This window comes from Crotalus tigris, unplaced genomic scaffold (genome assembly GCF_016545835.1).
Source record: "Crotalus tigris isolate CLP2741 ecotype Arizona unplaced genomic scaffold, ASM1654583v1 scf7180000018436.2726382, whole genome shotgun sequence".
Taxonomy (NCBI): domain Eukaryota; kingdom Metazoa; phylum Chordata; class Lepidosauria; order Squamata; family Viperidae; genus Crotalus; species Crotalus tigris.
The window spans coordinates 431,580-455,492 of NW_024097002.1; the positions used below are offsets into that span (position 1 = coordinate 431,580).

At 41.6% G+C, this 23,913-nt stretch overlaps 1 long non-coding RNA gene across 1 annotated transcript; it reads left to right on the forward strand.

Annotated features, from left to right (window-relative positions):
* The first annotated feature begins 209 nt into the window (after positions 1–209).
* LOC120312175 lies at positions 210–23,106 on the forward strand. Its single transcript, XR_005557805.1, has 3 exons — positions 210–1,171; positions 20,845–20,965; positions 23,028–23,106. It is a non-coding gene; the product is annotated as an uncharacterized LOC120312175 (long non-coding RNA).
* Positions 23,107–23,913: the final 807 nt, after the last annotated feature.

Here is a 23,913-nt window from a genome sequence, read left to right on the forward strand (position 1 = left end):
CCAAACTAAAGAATATGTGCAAGTAAAGAAACGTTCAAGGTTATTTTGAAAAGGGTAAATGTAGGTCAAGCTTACAAAAAAAAATTAGTTGATAAAATATGGGGTCACTGAAAAGTCCTGCATCTCATGGTCATGAGGGTAAATAGTTTTACCTGTGGATACACCAGCTAGAACTAAGTAGGAGATGAAGAATGAAGCTGCTTTCTAAATTGGGCTGATCTTAAGCCACTTAGGGCTTGAAAAGTTCACATCAACAAACTCTTAGCCTCAGGTAGACAGGAAAGGTATGAATTTGTCTTACAATACACTATAAATGCGGTAGAAATCTGCAGTCAGTCACAGATGTCTGCTTGTTTACCTGTATGATATACATGCTTGTAAACATTCACTTGAAATTTGCTAAAGAATATACGGAGTGGCTTTTATTCAGTGCACAGATACCAACAATTTTAAACTTTGCTACAGCTTGTTATATGAGCAATATCATGCCCCTAAAATTCCCTGCTTCATGAATATTCACAGAACGCTCATGGGAAAATTCTCTTCAAATGTACATGAAAACTGACATGAATGCTGTTCAATTATAGTAGGCCAATTGATGCAACACTTTTGAGCTATGATCCATGCTTTATAAATTGCACAGCTGAGTCACACACAGGGCTAAATCAATCCATCCCTATTACAATTCACTGTAATGTGTGAAAGTGGTGCCCCTGTGATATGAGATTGGATCACATCCACCACAGACATTTGGATCTTGAATATTATCGGTTTGGTAAAAAGTCTAAAATATGCCCCAGAAAATGATTGAAAGTGGTTTGCAGGAGGACAGAAAAATGGAGGATGGGAGGGTTAAACTTTATTCACTGCTAATTGTCCTCTACTACAGGATTTGCCTTAGGAGAAAAACACCGTGTTCTGTTTTTCATGTGACTTGTAATCCAGTCTTCCAAGCATTCCTGAATTAACAAGGCTGGGTAGCTCTCCATGGAAGCTACAGGAGAAATATAATGAACATCTTCGAGGGCTGTGGAATTAAACTGTCCATCACCACGACAATTTCCAGTTACTTTGTTCAAGAAGCATTAATGAAATAAAGGGCAAGGTATACATGGTATGAAGGAAACCATCAGAAAGTGCCCGGCAGAGTTGCAGTTAACTGGTTGAAATGGTGAGTATCTGTCCAGTCACCAGGGATTGGAGACATTTGATGATATCTCATTGAAACAAGATGAAATTCCTTATAATTTGGGACTGAGGGGAAAAGTGCTCTGTAAAACAGCATTTCTTAACCTTGGCAACTAAAATGTGTGGACTTCAACTCCCAGAATTCCCCAGCCTGCATGCTGAGTGGGAACTGAAATCAACACATCTTAAAGTTGTTAAGGTTGAGAAACACTGTTGTACACATTCAATGTGGTTACTATTTTACTGCAATGCCATTTTATCAAAAGTGATCTGTGCAGAGGTATGTAGGTCCAGAGCTAAAATCTCAGTACTGCCTGAATTGGTTTAAATTCCAGAACCATAAAAATTGTTTTTAAGCTCAGAATAGCAGGATAGTCTGGCATTACCTCCCAAATCCTGAGAACTCTTGCCATTCTCAACCCTACAGCCAGACAAAGGTGTCCTCATGCTACTGGCAAATTTCTTTCATCTCACGTTTAAAAAAAATTGCTCACCCTATTTTAACTGAAGGAACTAATTTGTTGTAATTCTACCCCACCCCCCAAATCTTTGGTTTCTTCAGCACAGCTGCACACTTCTGTACGTACATCTGGCACTTGTGTCCTTTCAGATTGATTTGCCCTAGAAAATTAAGACTCGCCAACCTGGTTTGAACAAAATAACAAAGAAGTCCATTAATATTCTTGGCCATTTATGTGCTTCAAAGTGACAGCTTCTGCAGTATCTCTGTAAGAAAAGGCTGGTACAAGTTATAGTGGGAGGCAAATCTGATGTAGCAGCAGATTTCTAGCCAAAAACAATTTATGCTGGCCAGGACTGACAGCATTTCCAAAGGCTAAGGGGTCATTGGCGCAAAGCTGGCATTTAAGCCACCTGCTTGCATTCACATGAAGCCTCCTGCTGTTGCCCTCTGCTGGGTGCCTTCTCCAGTAGCTTCCTCCAGTTCATCAAGCAACTTCAGTTCATGACATATACTAAAGAGTGAGTTCCTTTTCTCCAAATCTTTCTCCTATTGATTTTCTATTCTTTGCAAATGGTTGTTAGGCTGTCAGATGATGATTCAGCCGAGTCTCGCTGTGCTGCCAAAATGCAGCAAGGTCACAGGAGCCAAGGAGCTTGTTTGCATGATGGTTGGGTTCCTTTACATTATTTCAACTTTCTACCGCTCTTGCAGGTGTTTGAACGTGACAAGTTTCACATGTTGCATCAAGCCAGAATGTGGCATTTGATTCAGAGTAAGATGCATGCCATGGTTTATTTTATTCTTATTTAGCCTAATGAATATGTTCAGTTCCGTGTTATGCTAAACTTTGTTCTGGTTTGTTTTAGCAAGTCCTCTGCACTCAGATAAAAGCCCAGATTATAACAAAGGTATCTTGCCTTGGCTATAATCTGTGACTGTGGGTTGCTTAGTTCAATTTAACTATCCCTTTGTATATCAAGTTGACCCAGACTTAGAGCTAACATATGGTTAGGGAGACATAAATCCTCCCAAAACAACACACAAAATGCACATGTGGCCACAACACTTATTTCCTCCTGCAGCAAGAGCTCTATTTCTCCCAATGCTCCCATCCCAGCAAAGATGCTGAATCAAGAATATGGTGTGAGTGGGAGAAGACTCAGCCTACCCTCTTCCCACCCAGGTCCTTCAACTCAGTTGGAAATGTAAGCTTTTCCGTGATCTACAAAGTGTCCCCTCTTACACCAACTGATGGCCAATATACTTCCCATCAATATTCCTGAGATACCAAGGAAGGAGAAGCGGGACTGGGCAGCCCACAGTCTGACATATGTTTGCTGAGTACGTAGTTGGATATTGATTCATGTCAATTGAATAGCCAAGGTCACACACACACACACAAATGAGCCATAATGTGGTTTGTTTGGATATGGCATAGCATGAACCCAGTTACTACAGACCTGTGACATATACATACACATATTCACATTTTACTCCTGCCATTTTAGAATAAGAGTATTGCATAAAATACAGGACAAGAATAAGATAGTAACTAAAGAACTGAAAGGGGAAAAGAAGAGCTAAATCTACTTGACTTTAATATGCATTCAATATCTCTCCTGCCTTCCTATCTCTGAAAACTGCTCTTAGCTATTATGTTTGTAACTGCTGTCCACGTTGCCTTAGGTTCCTTAAATTCTCACCTCTGTCTTTTTCAGGATTTCAATTATTCCATCCATCACTTTCTTAGTCTTAGTTTTTCTCTCAACCCTATCCCTCTTCCTAAATATGTTGTTTTTTTTCCACTTGATCTCTCTCAGCGGCCCGCAACTTTTTGGGCACCAGGAACTGGTTTCATGAAAGACAATTTTTCCACGAACCAAGGGGGTGGATGGTTTCAATTTTGCTCACTCACTCACCACTCACTTCAGCTGTGTGGTCCGGTTCCTAACAGGCCATGGAATGATACCTGACCATGGCCTGGGGGGTTGGGGACCCCTGCTCTGTCTGACCAAAGCAGCACATCCACCTATTTCTTTTCAACTGGATGCATTCTTTTGCATCATACCTTCATGACCTAATCTCTTCTAGTTTTACCACATGCACTTCTCAAGCATTCCCTTCTCACATATTTTTCCTGATATTGTCTCATTTCCACATGAAGGAGGGGGCAAAAGGGCCCTTATCTACAACCATTTGAACTTATTTTGACCTACCTTTCTCCTGGCAGATCATGTTCTGCCATTTTTCTACCAGAAAATGCATGCTATCACATTTCTGCCTCTATTATCTTTAGAAAACATTTTACCAATATTCATGCATTCATCAACTTTCTGTAGTTTTCTGTCTTGTATATTAACTTGCAATAATGCTATTTATTGAGCTGTGGTGGTGCAGTGGTTAGGTTGCAGACTAATTCTGCCAACTGCCAGCAGTTTGATTCTCACCGACTCAAGATTCATTCAGCCTTCCACCCTTCTGAGGTCAGTAAAATGAGGACTCAGATTGTTGGGGGCTATATTCTGACTCTTAGAGAGAGCTGTAAAGCACTGTGAGGTGGTATATAAATCTAAGTGCTATTACTCTTGCTATTTAATTTTTCTTCTCCAATATTTTGGTGCATTCATTTTCAACTTCACACTTTATTGCATCATATAATCTTTCTAAAATTTCTTGCAAATCATTCAACTGCTTAGCAACAAGATATCTGCATATAGATCTATACCCCACATTTACAATGTCAACCAATTCACTTCTGGTATTAGTATGTACAGTCATTTTATGTTTATCCAAAAACAACAACCAAAGGAATGTCACTTATCCTTGTCTTATTTCCTGCTCAGTGTTGGTTGCTAAGCATTCCATTTATTCTCCAGTACAGGAGATGGATAATCCATGGATGGGTTTTCTCTGTCTGCCTGCTCTTGAGACCAAGTAGCCAAAGCTTGACACGCCCCCACTTCCTGTGGAGTCCATTCTTAACTTGGTCTCTGCTCAGAGAAGACTCGTTTTGGCGTGGCTCTCAGCTTATCAGGTTAGACAAGAAATCCATTGATTGATTATCCCTTGATAATTGGCTTCCCCTTCCCAAAAAAATTTTTCCACCTATAGGAATTTAACCACAAAATTTTCTGGGGATCAGTCCTGATCTCAAACCTAAAATTAAAAAGGGGATTGGTGGGGAGGGAAATTTCCCCACAGATATCAGCCAGCCCCAGGGCTCTGGGGGGTGAAAAGGGGGGGAAGAAGGCATCAGCAGAGACTACTTGCTGAACCTTTTCCCCAACCACTAAGTTTTCCTTGGGATCATCCCTGATCCTATATTAAAATTGAAAAAGGGGGTGTGGGGGGGGAAAACTCCCCACGGATCCCAGTCAGCCCCAGGGCTCTGGAGGTGGAAAAGGGGGGGAAAAAAGGCATCAGCAGAGACCACTTGCTGAGCTTTTCTCCCCAACCTTCCAAGGGATTTTTTCCTCAAATTGGGGGAAAAAATAACAATCTCCAGGTCCGGATTCAAACTTGAATTCGGATCATCGGAGATTCCCTAGCAGCCCAGGGCAACCGCGGGCGCCATTTTAGTTGCCGTTTTCAGACAACAAAGGCAATCCCTGGCTGGGATTACCTTAAAACGTCACAGCGCGCCAAATTTAAATCCCCGGGCACAAGCAGCTTCTGGGAGGCTGCGGAGCTTATCTTCAGAGGGAAACGAAGCACAGGAAGGGAGTAAGCCAACCAAGAAACGGAGGCTAGAGAACCCTCCTGGGATCTGCAAAGCCCTTTTTCAGGGAGAAACGAGCTGTGGCTGCCATCTCTTGCCAGAGAAAGGCAAACCGAGCTTAAGGAAGCTCTACATCATATCTGGAATCACTGATAGAGGCGGAATAGGAGCACACAACCAGCGCTCCACCCCCGATACACACATATAATAATAGGACAAAATATAATAATAATAAAAATAGATACATAAATTTTAAAAATAATAATAATAATAATTAAAAAAAATTTTTTTTTAAAGCTAAAAATTAAGCGACTGCAGGGCCAACAGGCCTAAAGACAGAACACACAATATTATCATCATCACCATTATTGTTGTTGTTATTATTATTATTATTTTACTATTATTGTTGTTCCTATTATTAGTATAATAGTAATAGTATTAATAAGAATAAATTCCGCTCTAGGTGACCGCCATTTGATACCTGCTGTGTATTAAGTCAGGCCTACAGACCCTTTTGAGGTCGCCACTGATATTTTTTGCCTCCCTTTTCCTTTTTCTACTGGTGCACGTTGCCTGGTCACCTAAGGCCTCCGGGCGGAACCCAAGGAGTGGTTCCAAACGTGCCTTCGGTACCTCCCTCAGCTACCGTGACCTTAGCCCAGAGAGAATATTTTTGTTGTGGTCGGGTGATCAGGGGAACAGTCCTGGTACTTGTTCCAATTTCGCTCCCGCCAATACTTGCCTGCCTGAGCGTCTTCTCAGTTTTTCTGGGACTGCTCAAGCGGAATGGAGGGACCCTCGTTGCCTCAATCCATGAGCACGACCCCTCCACCTCCCAATTACGGCTGCAACACACCTTCTGACCAGAAGGCGGCAGGCAAGTGCAAAGCGAAGACAAAACACTCGCTCAAGAGGCCCTCCAAGTTGGCGGAAAAGCAAGCCAGCCGTAGGCACCAGGCCCTGGAGAAGGAGTTCTCCAGAGCGCAGAGGCAGGCCCAATTGGAATTGGTTCAAATGGCGGCCACCGAGATGGAATTACCATTGGGTCCATCCACATCAACCCAGAGCGCATGGTCCATTCCAGGAACACCGCAACCACTGGACCCGCCATCTACATCAGCCCAACAAACAACCACGGTGGCAGGCACAACCACTGAGTCCAACTCTCCACCTGCGGTCACCACACCCAAAGGTAATGACATAGGGGACATCTGGGCAGATGGACGGCTAGAGGCCCTATTAACCAAAGTGGTGGACCGAGCCCTAGCACAGCGCTCCGCCCACCACGACCAGGGGCCCTCCATCTCAGCCATGCCACACTCGGAACTCCCCTCAGAGTCCTCAGGCATTCAGGAACCCGTCTCCCCGGCCCAGTCCTCCATGAGTGGTTATTCTTCACCACAAGAGGAGGATCAACCTGGGATCTCTATGTCAGAGGATGAGGAACTTCCCCCTGAGCCCCCCTCAGGGGGATTATTTAATCCCAACCGCTTCCTCACGATACTACGCAAGGCCACAGCCATTGCGGACATGGGGACGGATCAGTTTTCTCAGCCGCAAGCGACACCGGCCACCACATCCAGACCCGTATTCGTAGAAAAGGTGACAACGCAACACCATATACCTTGCCCCGCCATTTTCCTGAAAGGGATCAAGAAGCCATGGGACTCTCCCGCTTCCTTCCCATCAGTGAGTGGTACGGACAAAAAATTATACAGCACTGCCACAGACCTCAATGAGGCCTTAGAAATTCCTAAAGTAGATGAAGCCTGGACCCCCTTGGTCTCCCAGACAGCCATGGCTGGGGACCTAGTGGAGGCCCTTAAGGCAGATGACAAAAAGTGGGAACAAGCCTTTCGCAAAACCCACCAGACAGCGGCATGGGCCATCAAAGCAGCCACCTCGGCCTCCTTTTTTGTCCGGGCCACCCTCATCTGGTTGCAACAACTACAAACCATAGTTCCTATGGAGGACATACGAACACACCAGGACCTGGCTAAGATGGTAGCAGCCACGGAATACGCTGCAGACGCAACGTTCCAATCGGCCATTTTTTCATCCAGATCCATAGCATCCAACATAATTGCCAGGAGAATGCTATGGCTAAAACACTGGCAAGCTGACACCAAGGCTAAGTGGCGGCTAGCGACCGCCCCTTACTCAAGCAACGGTCTGTTTGGGGAGGCCTTGGACCCCTATCTTGTAGAGAACAAAGACAAGCGGAAGGTCATGGCACACTTGAACAAAAGGTCAGACAAACGTACCACACCTTACTTTCGTAGGCAGTCCTTTCGCCAACCGACAACCACGCCTATCAGTCAGGCACCCAAGCCATTCACTCCCAGGCAGAACAAACCGTACGGCCGCCCCTACGACAGACCGGGGTTCCAGCCCAGACAACAAAACCAGTCGAGACGACCCTTTCGTGGAACGGGTCGTCCGTACCGGAAGACAAAATGACTCCTACATAGACCTACCCATTGGAGGAAGACTAGCTCACTTCTTCCACCAGTGGGAGCAGACCTCCACGGACAACTGGGTACTACAAACCATCCAGTCCGGGCTGTCCCTGGAGTTCCTGGTCACACCCCCAGACCGACTCATCAACTGCTCGGTCTCCAGGAACCCCACCAAACGCAAACTCATGCAGGAGGCCATCCAACACCTGTTGGACATTCAAGCAATAGAACCGGTCCCAGCGGAATACAGAGGCAGAGGATTTTACTCCATCCTCTTTGTGGTTCCAAAGACTTCAGGAGGATGGAGGGCAATCCTGGACCTAAAAAACCTCAACCGCTACATCACATACAAAAAATTCAAGATGCAATCCCTTCAGTCCATCCTGGGAAGCATCAGAGAAGGAGACTTCCTGGCATCGATAGACCTCACGGAAGCCTACCTTCACATCCCCATCCACCCAAACCACCGCCGGTTCCTACGTTTCTGTTACGGGGGAAAACACTTCCAATACAGAGCTCTCCCCTTCGGTCTATCTTCGGCACCCAGGGTATTTACCAAGATACTAGCAGCGGTAGCCGCCAAACTGAGAAAAATCCCAATACGCGTCCAATGTTACCTAGACGACATACTAATCCAAGCAACATCCCTACAGACAGCTCAGGCGACGTAAGGACCGTCATTCGCGTCCTCCAATTACACGGATTCTCAGTAAACTTTCAGAAGAGCCAGACAGTTCCCTCGTCCAGGCTGCTGCATCTGGGGGCCATGATAGACACAACCAACTGTATGGTCTATCTCTCCCAAGACCGGGTGGCCGGCATCAGGGAACTGGCTCGCTGGGTTCACAGGCAACGTTCAGTTCCGATACTAACACTTTCCCAATTATTGGGCAAGATGGTATCGGCCATAGCCATTGTACCCTGGGCCAGGCTCCACCTACGGGAACTACAGTGGTTTCTGCTCCCGTACCAACGGCAGAACACCAGCGCATCCAACCACCTAGTCAGGGTCACGGCACAAATCCGCAGGGCGCTACGCTGGTGGTGCTCTCGGGCCGTGACCAAGGGGTCACCCTTCAAGGAACCAGTCAGAGTTACCATCACTACAGACGCCAGTCTGTATGGTTGGGGAGCCCATCTGGACTCCCAGTTTGTACAGGGACGTTGGTCCGCCACGGATCTGAGAAACAACATCAACTGGCTAGAACTCAGGGCTATCCACCTAGCCTTGCAACAATTCAAAGACAGAATCAGAGGCCACCACGTTCTAGTCCTAACAGACAATGTAGCAGCCAAGGCGCACATCAATCGGCAGGGGGAGACCAGATCAAAAACCCTCATGACAGAGTCACGACTCCTATTCAGCTGGGTAGAGCCCAATCTGAAGTCACTAAAAGCGGAACACATATCGGGGGTCAACAACCAGCAAGCGGACTTCCTAAGCCGCACCACAGTGGACCCTTCGGAGTGGGGGCTACACCCGAACTTGTTCCTAGACATCTCCCGCAAGTTCGGGTACCCGATCCTCGATCTGTTCGCATCATCAGACAATGCCCAGCTCCCCAGATTTTACTCTCGTTACTTCAACCCGCGAGCAGAGGGGACGGACGCTCTGAGAACTCAGTGGCCTCAGGGTCTGCTTTATGCCTTTCCCCCACTACCACTCATACCGGCGGTCATCCGAAAGTTGATTCAGGAGCGGGCAGAAGTGATCCTAGTAACACCATATTGGCCACAGAGACCGTGGTTCGCCGACCTGATGAACCTGTCTCAGTCGCCCCCATGGAACATTCCCCCTCATCAAGTGTCCCTACACCAGGGAACCATCAGTCACCCGGAACCCCAATGGTTACAACTGACCGCCTGGCACTTGAGCGCCAGATAATGGCACAGGAACTATTCTCTCCCGGGGCCATTACCATAATTCAAGCTTCACGCCGTCCGGCAACAAACCGCATTTATGACTCCACTTGGAAAAATTTTTGCCTTTGGTGCAGGGAACGGCAGTTTGACTTACACAAACTCTACATCCCTCAGATAGTAGATTACCTCTTGGAGGGACTAGACAGAGGCCTCGCCCCCGCGACCATCCGCAGGCAAGTGGCGGCCTTGTCCACCCTCCTCACCTGCACGGATTCGGTTCCCTTAGCTCACCACCCCAGGATCCGCGCCTTTATCAAGGGCGCCTATAACACCAGACCTCCAGTAATTCACAGGTACCCGTCCTGGGAACTACCGCGAGTCCTTCACGCACTCACTCGGTCACCATTTGAACCATTGGCGACCGTTTCCTTGCGACACCTGTCGCTAAAGGTGGCGTTCCTGATTGCCATCACATCGGCCAGACGAATTTCGGAACTGGCCGCACTGTCAGTCAGAAACGACCTATGCATTTTCCACAAGGACAGGGTGGTCCTTAGGTTAGATCCTGCCTTCATACCGAAGGTGAATTCACTCTTTCACAGGACACAGGAAGTAATTCTCCCAAACTTCTGTCCAAATCCAACACATGACCGGGAGCGGCAGTGGCATACATTGGACGTCCGCAGAGCCTTGCGGCGTTATATAAAGCGTACAGAACCCTTCCGCAAATCGGAGGCCCCATTTGTGTCCTTCCAAGCGGGCACCTTGGGGCGGAACGTTTCCGCGGGCACCATTGGAAGGTGGATCCGAAGCTGTATCGCAGAAGCTTACAATGTATCATCCCTGCCGCCCCCAAGTCATCTCACAGCCCATTCCACCCGAAGCGCTGCAACTTCGGCGGCATGGGCTACCCAGGCGTCAATCGAGGAAGTTTGCAGGGCCGCGACATGGTCCTCGCCTTCCCCGTTTATACGACACTACAAGATAGACCGCTTTGCATCGGCGGATGCCTCCTTTGGTAGGAGGGTCCTCCAGCAAGTTGTCTCAGAGATCAATCTACCGGCCTTATCTGTTTCCCACCCCTTGGGACAGTGAGGCTTTGGTATGTCCCATCCATGGATTATCCATCTCCTGTACTGGAGAAGGGGCGTTGGTCTTACCTGAACGCCTTTTCTCAGTACGGAGATGGATAATCCACACCCACCCCAAGGCCAGCAGGCCGCTAGTAGGGAGCTGAGAGCCAATACCTCGTCAATCATCAGCCAATTCGCCCTCGTTAAGAATGGACTCCACAGGAAGTGGGGGCGTGTCAAGCTTTGGCTACTTGGTCTCAAGAGCAGGCAGACAGAGAAAACCCATCCATGGATTATCCATCTCCGTACTGAGAAAAGGCGTTCAGGTAAGACCAACGCCCCTTCTCTGACATGATTTACTTTCATCATACATCTCTTACAAATTCAGTAACCAAGTTCTGTACCTGATCAATTCAATAATTCAAGGCTGTTAATTTTATCCCATAGATTTTGGAAATCAGCATACTGCACTGAACTTTATTTCTCAATTCATACATTCCTGCAGGAAAAATCTGGTCTGCACACTCCTTATTTGGCATAAAGGTACACTGCACTTTTCAAAATTTATTCACTTTCTCCTTTAAATCAAAATTATGCTAAACAGCTATCCAGGCACATTTACAAATTTAATCTCTCTTTGTTTTTTGCATTCAATGCTTTACTTAGGAGAACAAAACTGGGGAACCCTTGCAAGCAAATCACATTCATATCTTAACATTTCTTCACCTAACTGCAGCTTTACCATTTTTTATGATTCTCACAGCATTTATGCGATCCATTTACAATCTCTTTTTTTCCATTTCTATTCCAACTCATTTAACACTTTTGTTTTTAATCAGCTTCACTTTTTGGGAGGTGCCTTATTTAGCCTTCGTCCTCCAGTTCCAAAACAATTTGTTTTTGTTTCCTTCAAAATTGTTCTGCATTTTTTTCTGTCTCTGTTAATCTCCATCATTGTTGATACTACCAAAAAATGATCTATCCTGTATTTAGACCTCTCATCATCTTAATATATTTCACTATTTCTACTGCATTTTCATTGTAAACAAATCAATTATTTTTTCAGATTTATATTCATTCTTTTGTTATGGGCATATATGAATTGATTTATTAATCACTGTAATTTTTAAAAAGACCCTCTTCTAAGCAGATATTCACTAACTAATCATTCTCATTCATTCTTACATCACCAAATCTCTTCTGTTTTTGTCCCCCAGCTTTCACAATTTTCTCAAAGCACATGGTTCATTTTTCTTTAACCACCAATCATTGGTGGGTAATGTGCAACTACCACTAAACTGTAGATTTCTGCTTTCATTCATACTCACAATAAGGTTTTTCAATGACCAGAACATTTTTCTTTTCCTAATGTCCACAATTTCCCTACTGTACTTATTTTCCTATCACAATGGTCATATTGCTTTTTAACCTTTGCTTTAGCTTGGCTTCCAGGCCTTTTGATCAAGTTACAGAAAATGACAAAAGAAACACGACATGTTTGAAAGAACAATGGGACTTAGATCTCCAGCTAGACAGAAAATAAAGTTTACTGTGTAATCTGGACCACTTGTTCTTTCTTTTCTACTTATCTTTCAAGATTGTTTTGAGCAATGTTGGGGGAGAAGGGTAAGGGGGTTAACCAACATTGTTCTGAGCTACTTTACAGAAAAGTAATTTTAAAAATATTCTGTTCTTATGTTCCATATTTAATACTGCTCTACAGCAATGTATTCACCCAAGATAAATTTCTGGTTTGGTACTTCTTAAATCATAGCCCAAAGCCAAGATGTTTCAGGAGTTCAATAATTGTGTAGCTGGAGCATCTTTTAAAAGGGAGGGATGAAAAAGCTGAATGCTTCTGACCTATTTGGAAAATGCTCAGTAAGCTAAGTTGATATAAATTCAACTACTTTTGTGGGAATGCTGAGCAACAATTCACAAGCTTTAATATCTTAGATTAGAAAGCAGAGTTCAGAATTGTCCCACTGGGGAAGAAGAGGGAGGAAAATGATTGAGATGAAATCACAAAAGGAGCTTCCTTTTTAAATAGAAGTGAAAAGTAAATTTCTGAAATGCACTTCAATCATATGTAGAACATTTAAACTGAGTTTTTAGTTTAGTTTAGTTTTTACATTGCTATTTTTTCAGATGAGCTTTCTTTGGGATTAACCTTGTTAATGAGACAACAGTATATTGTTTAGTATGCATCTCTTGCTGCAATATAAGTTACAATCCTAAATTCTTACAGTAATGTAATGGATCCTACTGTTCTAGATCATATAGATCTGTATGTTAGATTGTTTGGCATTTATTGGGTTAAGTGCTGTCTCCTTAAGAGATGGCTTATGGGTAATGTAATTTTAGCTAGTCAGCTATCCCATGTTAGTAGGTCAATGGGAGGAGTTTCTAAAGGGCACCTACATTTCTTTTTTTTTTTTATTAAAGAGTTTTATAAATTTTACAAAAAATAAGAAACAATACAAAAACAAAAAACAACATATACAAATAAAAAACAAACATTACCCAACAAAACCCCCCTTCCCCCACCCCTACCCAAACCCCCCCTTCCCCCCCCAGGACCTCCCAGAGCAGAATATAGGCTTAATTAAAGAAAAAGTTAAAAAAAATTATAAAAAAAGAATATAAAATAGAAATATATATATATATATAAAGTTAAAAATTATGAAAAAACTATATAATATTTTTTATATCAAATTTAAATTGTATGAATTTTATCCATTTATCCCAAACAGCAAGAAATTTCTCTTGCGTTTGTCCCTTTAAGAAAGCCGAAATCTTTGCCATTTCCGCCAAATGAGACACTTTAAGAAACCATTCCTGCAATGTAGGCAAAGATTCCTTCTTCCAATATTGTCCTACTAACAGCCTCGCAGCTGTTATCAAGTTTAACATCAATATAACCTCCTTTGTGTCACAATCAGTAACTATACCTAACAAAAATAATTGTGGAGTAAATTTTACCCTCCTTTTAAAAATTCTCTGGATATTCCACCATATCTTAATCCAGAATGCTTTTATCTCTCTGCACGACCACCAAATATGATAATAAGTAGCGTCCATACAACCACATCTCCAACATTTAGGTTGTAAGTCAAGGGTACATAAAAGACATTTTTTGTGGATCAAGGTGCCATCTATAAAACATTTTATAAAAATTCTCCTTAAGTTCTGTGCTTGTGTAAATTTGACATTTCTCACCCAAATAATTTCCCAGGTGTCCAATGGAACTGGCTCACCAAAATTCTGCGCCCATCTAATCATACAATCTTTAATTAGTTCCGTTTCTGAATCCAATTCAACTAAAACCCCATAGATCCTCTTAATGTGGGTTTGTCTTTGATCCTTCACTTGCTTAATAAGATTTCCATCTTCTCTGTGAAAACCCACCTTACAGTCCATCTTCCATCTATCTAATAATTGCCTATATTGGAACCAAGAATAAATAATATTTTCTTGTGCTAACTCTTCCCGTAATTTTAACTGCCAGTTTTGTCCATCCCATTTAAGTAACTGTCTATAGGACACCATATCCATTTTAACCCCTCTTTTTATTCCTTCTATTGCATGCCAAGGTACGGCCCATAATGGTACTTTAAAATCACTTTTGTAATATTTTCTCCAAACCCTAAGTAAAGAAATTCTTAAGATATGAGATTTAAAAGCCCAATCCATTTTTTTATTAAATATTAAATAGGCATGCCACCCAAAAAGTAAATTCCATCCCTCTAAGTGAAGTATATCAGAATTTGTCAAATTTACCCAGTCACTAACTAATGTTAAAACCACCGCATCATAATATAATTTCAAATTCGGCACCTTGAGTCCTCCCCTCTCACAGAAATCTTGCATAATTTTAAATTTAACCCTTGGCTTTTTCCCTGCCCAAATAAATTTATTAAGGCCTTTCTGCCACTCAGTTAAATTGATCTCATTCTTCAAAATCGGTATCATTTGGAACAAAAAGAGAAACTTGGGTAGAATATTCATTTTTATCACTGCAATTCTTTCCATGAGGGATAAGGGCACTTACATTTCTACAAGTTTGCATTATCTATTGAATTTTGGCCTAGTTCATATAGTAAAGCATAATACCTGCTACACTGTATTTACCTATATATGTCTATTAGGAAGGGCTAAGTAAAGGTTCAACAATCTTAAATTGGGGCCATTAGAATTAGTGCCAGTCATTCTTCAACCTAACACCCTCCAGATGAGTTAAGACAGCAGCTCCCAAAATTCCCAGTCAGCACTGCAATCCTAACTCATCTGGAGTTATCAAGCTATCAAAGCTTTCAGAAGAATAGGATACATAGTAAAAGAGAGGGTAATTCAGTCTGTCTGTGTAATTGGTTGACTTATATTCTGCTTTTTGTTCATTTTTTGCACATGAAATATTAAAATAGACTAGGTATCTTGTGACAGGAACAAACTGTCTTGAAGATCTGAACATCTATTACTAATAATAGAAGCCAACAATCTGTTTGATAGACAAACAGCTTGATCTTTTATAAGTTATTTTTCTAGTTTCACTACCCATGTGATCCTGCTGACTACCAATACAGCTTTAAGTATCCCCTGTGTTTTCCTATTTCTTCCTAACTCTCTCTTTAATGAATAAACTCTTTAAGCAGCCCTATTCCTGTTTCCTAAGAAGTACTGGCATCTGGACAGATTGCATTCCTTTGGACCCTGTGACGGAAAGAATGAGCTCAAAAACAAAGAGTCAAATGCTTAGATTTGTACCCAGAAATCTGATATTCCAAAAAGGGTGTTATGGGTTAGCTGGGTGCTTGGCATTAAGAAGCTAAATATGAACACACCACTAACTCATTTTTTAAGTATCTGTAGAATGTGCAGACGTTTTGAGCACATTTCTGTTATTTTGATTAATTTAATTAAAAATAGCAATCTGGATATTTTTCAATTTTGTTTATGGAAAAAGTTGTCAATTTTGCCCAGGTTTCTAAATTATCTACATAGGTAATCCTATTTAATCAGAAGTCAGTTATTGGACACAATGACATCAGAACATTACATGGTTCACCAACTTTTAACTGAGCTGTAATGTCAGGAAGAACTGGAATATGTAAACCACAGCTGTATAGGAAATCAAAAGATGAGTTTTACTCTTGCAACATCTGCTGGAAAACTGACATTTTGAATAACGCTGGAAATTTTCTGAGAACACTATATAGTTGCAGTATTTTAAATGCATAGTTCCTACCATGAAGATCTGTTACTAACATAAAACTATTTAAAGGTATGAACAATAGTTAAGAAGAAATATATGCAATGTTAGTGGGAGATAATGATTCCATAAATAAGTTAATAACCATTAAGTCTGGCTTAAGGGTATAGTAAAAAAAAAGTTACAATTAGAGATGCTGAGAGGGCTGCTTTATTGTTTCTTGAGCAGAGTATTCTATAGGTAGGCATCCATTAAGATCATCTTTCTAGGTGCAAACTTTCTACATAAGAGATAAACCCACATATTACATTAAGCTACAACATGCCTTGTTCAGCTTTATTATGGATTTGCTACATTTACATTCCATTTCATAAATTAAAATAATTTGTGAACTCAGCTTTACATTGTGTTTACTTGGCACCTTGAACTGCAAACTGGGCATATTTAGCCTCAAGTGTTATATGAACACAGCACATATAGTTATCATGACTTAGTATCATAAAGACTCAGAAACCTGGGCTGAATTAATGAATCCTGGTCCGGTTAGTTATGGATAAGCCTATCACAGTGACTGCAGCTTACTCACCAAACCATATCTAAGATAATGGCTGAGCGTGATTTGTCAATCCAGTTTTTATTGACTCTTTTAATTATATAAGAGATACACAGGAACATATACATTTATCCTACCCAGATCTATCCATTTAGTTTTATTTAGCACTATCATGAAACATTTATGTACAATCATTACATTGTGAATTGGGCCAGAGAAACTGCATTTCTCTTCACTCTGTATAAAGCAAGAGACAGAAGTAGCTTCCAAGCAATGCAAGGATGACAAACATATCCTGTGATGCATTTACTCATTTAGCTTGTCTTGCTATTGTCTTTCTGGTCATCTAGTTTTATAATTGCAGATTTGCACTTCAAAAGGTTAGCAAACCTGTTCTATCAGAATTACAGTGCAAAATATGTGCTATGCACCATACACTCTACTCTGTTAGGCCCCTTCCATAAGTTGGATAGATCTCAGATTGGCATTGCCCCACAATAGGGAACCCAAGAACTAATTAATTGACCCTCAGCACCTGTTCAGAGGACAAGCTGCTGAACAGGGCAGGTGGTTTTCTATTAGCAGGAATTCTATCCATTATTTTCCAGGTGCTTAAAGGGATGGGTTTGTCACTCTCCCCCACAGTGGTGTTCCCCCACATTTTCTAGCTGTGAAAAGCAAGCCTGGTAAAGAGGAATGTGGACAGGGAGGGAGTGCCTGCTGCTCTTTGAGCCTCTTTGGCTAACTGAAAGGAATACTGGTGGTCCTTGAGACAAGAATATGGCAGAATGACTCTGCTGCCAAATAGGAAAGGAATGAAAATAGTGGCTGTGTAAGTGCCTTAATTCTAGCCCTTGGAATAAATAATTAAATGCTTCAGTCAATGCATTAATCAAGAAGTTACCAAAGTTACCAGCTGTGTAGATGGTTCAGTTTAAATCAAGGAGAAGTGTGAAGATCATAGTTAGCCTCACTCCTTTTGTGAGCTACTTAAAAAGAAATAAGATAAAACAGAAAAATGACATGCTCATTCAGCAGTTATGATTAATTTATTTATTCACATTTATAGCCATCCAACTCCAATAGACTCTGGGTTTATAATGATCAATAGTAATATTTTTCCAATGATACTCCAAAGGTGAAAGGGAAAGGACTAAGTACATCAGGGAGTAAAAGAGAGTAATCTATAGATTGAATTATAACAATTTCTCATTCAATTCAAATTCACCCTCAGCCACAGAAACCAATCAACCTCCTTCACAAGGTTGCTGTAATGAGGATCAAATCACCATTAAGTCATCTTAAGCTCCTGGAGGAAAGTCAAAATATGAATCTAATAAAATCAGTCGTTCTGTCATGTACACACAAATACATTACAATTTGAAGCACAATCATGACAAGCACAAGAATTGGTCATCTTCTTTGTCATCCAGGATTCTGTTGGATGAGTCTACAAGTCAACAGCAGTGTGAACATGTTTAGATGTATGATACATTTGGAATGCCTGAATTATTTGACAATAAAGGTGAATCAAGAATCATGCAAACTCCTCCTTGCAATTAATTGCCTGTCTCTGTTGCTCCATGAAGAATCTTGATGCTATAAGGAGAGAGCAAGCAAGAGACTTTATTATTTTTTATGGCATCAATGGAACAGTCTGGCAACCCCAGTTTTAATTTGCCAGCCCTTCATTTATACACCTTTATTCTGTTTTCTCTATTAACAAACAGCCACAAAACTCAGAGAGCAATGCATCATTGTGCGAACAATTATTTCTCTTGCCATTATAAGGATTGGATTCTGCTATAATTTTCTGTTATGAAAACAATCCAAGAAATATCAGCAATGAGTGAAAAAAGCTGCAGCAGCTCTTTTAAAAGGGAAAATATGGCCTAGTGTTGCACTATCCTCCCAGTGACAGATTTGCAAAGATTTTGGTAAGAATACTGAAGATGTTTAACACTGCGTCTTTCCAGAGTGTTTTGATTTGGTTTGTCCTTCCAGACAAGCCAACTGCCCTGAAATTAACTGGTGGCCTCCTGTCCAAGTACTAAACAAGCCCAACCCTAATTCATTTCCCAGCTCAGGCCAGGCCAGGCCAGGCCAGGCAGCTGCTACTACCATCTGGCTACAGAGGGAACAAATTTTTTTTGCAGGATTTTAATTTAAGTCATTCCGTACCACTGATTTTGTTTGCTAGAATTCATGAATTGGAGGAGCATTGATGCAACACACCCAGGTATCTGTAGTGTTAATTATTGTTAAGAGACTTAATCATAGATGTTGTGCCAGGTGACCTGGCAGAATATTACCAGCAGCCTTGGTAGTGCTGATGGCCAGGCATTTTTGTTAAAGAAGAAAAGATGCAGGGTATCTTAATTGGGATCACAGCCATTTCAGGTGACGTTGGAGAGGCTAAATCTTTTCTCAGTTGCCTCCCCTATCCACAGTTCTTATAGGAGATTTGCTCATATACCTGTTTCTGATGCACCTGGGTGATCCAGAAAGTGAAGTGAAGTAACATTTAATATGCATACTCCCCTTTTCACTTGACACAAGAAGCCATGATTTGGGCAGAATCCACAAGGCAGACCCTGGGTTTAGATTATAATTAAAATTCTTCACTTGCCTCACAACAGAACCATTTCTCAGTTTGGTTGGTCATAACAGTATTCTTGAGGATCAGGAATAACCGAAAGACCATATATTGCACATCATTGGTGTAAATACTTGATCAAAAACTGATGCATGAGGCAACACAAAGGCAAGCTGCATAAAATTCACTGAGCTACACTTTCCTTCAGAATGCATACATTTCATCCTTATATATAAACTGAATTCTTTTTCTGTTCTGCAGGTGGAGATCAAGGGGGCTTCTTGATGACTTGTTTATCTTTAAACAAAGCAACATCTGGGAGTAACATATTTCTATTTGTTTTCCTTGCACAGTGATTCCCCCCCCCCTTTTGCCTTAACTGCCATTACATGCTATTTGACATCTAGCACTTAAAGCTGTTCTTACTAAGACCTACTTATTTTTGTGGTTTCAGTCTACACGTGTTGGGGTAACAAAAACAATTTGGACTGTAATTTTGAAGCACGTTATCTATGGCTTAACCACTGAAGGATGCATGAGTAGTCTATTGGGTAGCAGAAAAGCAAACCACAATACCTATAGGCTATATGCAAAGGAAGCCTTTTCCTTTATTAATGAGAATGTCCCCATATAAATAATAATTTTCTTCTGTCTTTTAAGAAAATGCAAATGAGCAGCAACTTTTGTGGCACTAGTTGCACACAGCTTCTGGAATGCAAGTACTTTTATTTCCTAGCTACTGTTCTTGAAAACAAATTACGTATTATAAAAATTATAAAACGTTACTGAATGTATGTTCACCTGGAAACGAAAAACAGTTACACTATACATCTAAAGCGATTGATGTTCATTTTCTTGAAACAATATATCATCAGATTAAAATATATTGCATCTAAGAATCAGGTTAGCTAGAATTTTTTTTTGTCACTGCTGAATTTATTGCAAAAAAGTGGACAAATACAGTGGAGCAAAAAAGTATTTAGTCAGCCACCAATTGTGCAAGTTCTCCCACTTAAAAAGATGAGAGAGGCCTGTAATTGTCATCATAGGTAGACCTCAACTATGAGAGACAAAATGAGAAAACAAATCCAGACTTTTTTGCCCCACTTTATATCTTCTAGTGAAGAAAAATATCTAACAGAGAATAAATAGGATCAAAATATAGCCCTCTGTTCAAACACTTTTTTTTTCTACTTGGACATCTCCCTAAAGTTGGAAATCCATGTACCTAACACCTACATGCAAAACAAAAATAAAACTCTGCAAATTTAAATCACACAATTTAAGAGCTTATCCTTGAATCTAAGATAATAAGGACAATTGTGTAAATTTTTGCCTTGAATCTGCAAAAGAAGAGCACTCCCCCCCCCCAATACTCATTGAGCTAAGCTACCCCATACAGGCAAAGGGAAGTTCCAGTGGTTCCAGACTGTCTTTGCCCTAGAGATCTGCCCAAATTTGGACTGGTCATTGTTCTCAAGTCTGAAAGTGATGAATTGTGGGATCAGTGGTGTGTAGCTAGAGATTTGATTTATTAATATGGCTCAAGAGGGATTAAGAAGAATTTAAATATTTGTCTCTTTAACTTTTATTTCCTCTGTAAATTTAACTTGGTTTTAGACATTTTCAGCTAAAAATGTAGAGATTGGATTACATGTTATAGTTGATATGATATTGTAGTTTGTGACATGTCCTCTCCTAAAATATCCATCTTGCTTACAGGTTTTAGCAACATGGACATATTGCTGCTGTGTACATATTGCAGTATGATAGAATTCTGCTCTTATCTCTTCCTCTTGACTGTACATACCTGACAACTCAAGAAGAGAAACATCTGACCTAGGTAAAGGCTCAACTTGGTTTGGTAGGTACACTGAATAACTCAGCAGATCCAAGACAATTGGATAACTTAACATGCAATGCCTCTGTTGGAAAGGAGAGATAAGGCATTGTCTTGTACTAACTTTTATCATACATCAATTTTATTGTCCCTCTGCTGTTGTATCCACTCTGACTGATCAACCAGCTCTGAAAGCACAATAGTACCACCATGACACAAAATCCTAAAAACTAGTTTCCTATTCCATTGTTGAAAGCCATTTTTATTCCTTCTTGTGGTTCAGGTGCAGATAAAACTCATGTCCTGAGGAACTGGGTTTGGGGGTGTTTGATTTTTCATAGGACAGACTGCCTGCTATGGTTCTGTATTCCAACTTCATTTCTCCCAATTCAACATCAAAAGACAGATGAGCACAGGTCTGCTGGTTTGATCCAATATTAGGAATTATTCAGATAATACACTTTGTAAGGCTTTCTAGAATAGCGCCATGATAAAATGAAAGCTTTTTTTCTTGGAATGATCTGCAAATGGAATGGATGGTGATGTGGCTGAAATAATTCAATCAGACCATTGGTTTCCTTTTTCTCTATTAAATACACTAGAAAGCCAAAACCATGGACCCCAGGACTTCTTAGGATCCCTAAGGAAATGATTAAATTGTACAGAATATAATATTAACTACATTAATATTATATACTATATCATCTGCGTACTATATATTATATAGTACGCGGATGATACCCAATTATATATCTCCATCCCGTGTCCTTTCAGTGAAGCAGTCGACGTGATGTGCTGGTGCCTGGAAAGATGTGAGGGTCTGGATGGGGATGAACAGGCTTAGACTCAACCTTGACAAGACCGAGTGGCTCTGGGTCTTGCCTCCCATAGGCCAACTGGATGGTCCATCATTAGTCCTGGGGGGGGGGAAATTTACCTCCCTCAGTGCAGGCGCGCAACTTGGGTATCCTCCTGGACTCACAGCTAAATTTGGAACAACATCTATTGGCTGTGGCCAGGGGGACCTTTGCACAGGTTCGCCTAGTGCACCAGTTGCGGCCTTATTTGGACCAGGAGGCTTTACTCACAGTCACTCATGCCCTTGTCACCTCAAGACTGGATTACTGTAACGCGCTCTACATGGGGCTACCCTTGAAGGGCGTTCGGAGGCTGCAGTTGGTTCAGAACGCAGCCGCGAGAGCGATTGTGGGCGCGCCAAGGTACGCCCACGTGTCACCTATCCTCCGCGAGCTGCACTGGCTTCCTGTGGGTCTCCGGACGCAATTCAAGGTGTTGGTTATCACCTTTAAAGCCCTTCATGGCATAGGGCCAGGTTACTTACAGGACCGCATTCTGCCGCACAGTTCCCAGAGACCGGTGAGGTCCCATAGATTGGGCCTCCTTCAGGTCCCGTCGGCCAGACAATGTCGGCCGGCGGGCCCTCGGGGAAGGGCCTTTTCTGTGGTGGCTCCGACCTGGTGGAATCAACTTCCCCCCGAGGTTCGAACTACTCCCACCCTGCCGGCCTTTAAGAAAGCCGTTAAAACTCTCCTGTTCCGGCAGGCCTGGGGCTAATGTCCCGGGGGGGGCGGGATATGATCGGACTCGCGGTATGACTGTATTATTTTATTGTTTTATGATTGTTTTAACTCTGTACGCCGCCCTGAGTCCTTTGGGATTGGGTGGCATATAAATAAAATTAAATACAAATACATTAATAAATGAAATGAAGTCATAGTTAGTCAACTTTTGGGAATGTGTTCCTTCCCCCTGCCAGCGTATTATTTAAAGGCCAATTGTTACACTGATTCCAAAAATGTTGAGTACCTTTTTTCTACAATAAACAATAGAAATCTTTTTCCAGACCTTTTTGAATATGCCTGCAATTAAACGTGGAACTTTTTGTGGCAGATGCTGTACCACTGAACTTAAAAATAGTCTTGACTCTTATGTGAATATAGCAGTTGTATTCTCTTAATCTGGCATTAGGATATATTGCATTGTGTGAATTCAATCACGCCATGGTTCTGATCTTAATTGTCCTCCAATTGTTCCTTTTTAAAAGAAAGACATTGACCAATATTCAGCCACAAACCTTCAGCTCAACACTTTGATCTTCATCCTTGTATCAGGTGGATCCTTCACTCATGTTGACATAAGAAAAGGTATGAAGTCATTTAACCTTGAGTTATAACTATCAGTTAAAGCAATTAAATCCAAAGGGTGAGTTAATGGGCAGCATCAAACATCCTGAGAAACATCTGGTATAATAAAAGTCTGCATTTTCACTTAATGAATAATTGATTCACATTCTTTGAAGCAAGGTTAGCTTACAAGTGGAGATAGGATATTGGCATCTCTCCGAATATTGAGCATTCTTTCTCTCTTTCTTTCTGTTTTTTCCTACCTTCATAACCCTCTGAAGGGAGACAAATTTAGTTTAGGTATAAAGTCAATACCAGAAAGAAAAGCTGGCTTATTGCACTGGAATAAAATCTAAAAGTAAGTTGCTCATAATTGGTCACTTCAGTTTAGTACTGTCAACATAGAGTCTTACAAAGACTTACAATGGAATCTTTCCTGACCTGATTTAAAGGTGTCTATGGGGATTCCCAGTCATCCAGATCATGGTTGTCCCAAAGATGCTTTTTTCAAGAGGCAACTGGATTTTGTTTTTCTTTGAAGATGTTTTGCTTCTCATCCAAGAAGCTGCAGAACTGAAGAAGCATCTTGGATGAGAAAGCTTCTTGGATGAGAAGAAAAAACAAAGAAAGTCCAGTTGCCTCTTGAAAAGAGCACCTTTGGGATTTAAAGGTGATGAAAATTTGGTTAAGAATTGTATACATATAAAGTATATGCAGTAATGCTGAACTAATCTTTTTACAAAAGCAGGTGCTGCTGCTTCCATCTTTGTGTTTTAAAATAGAGTCACCTACAGGTATACTTGATAG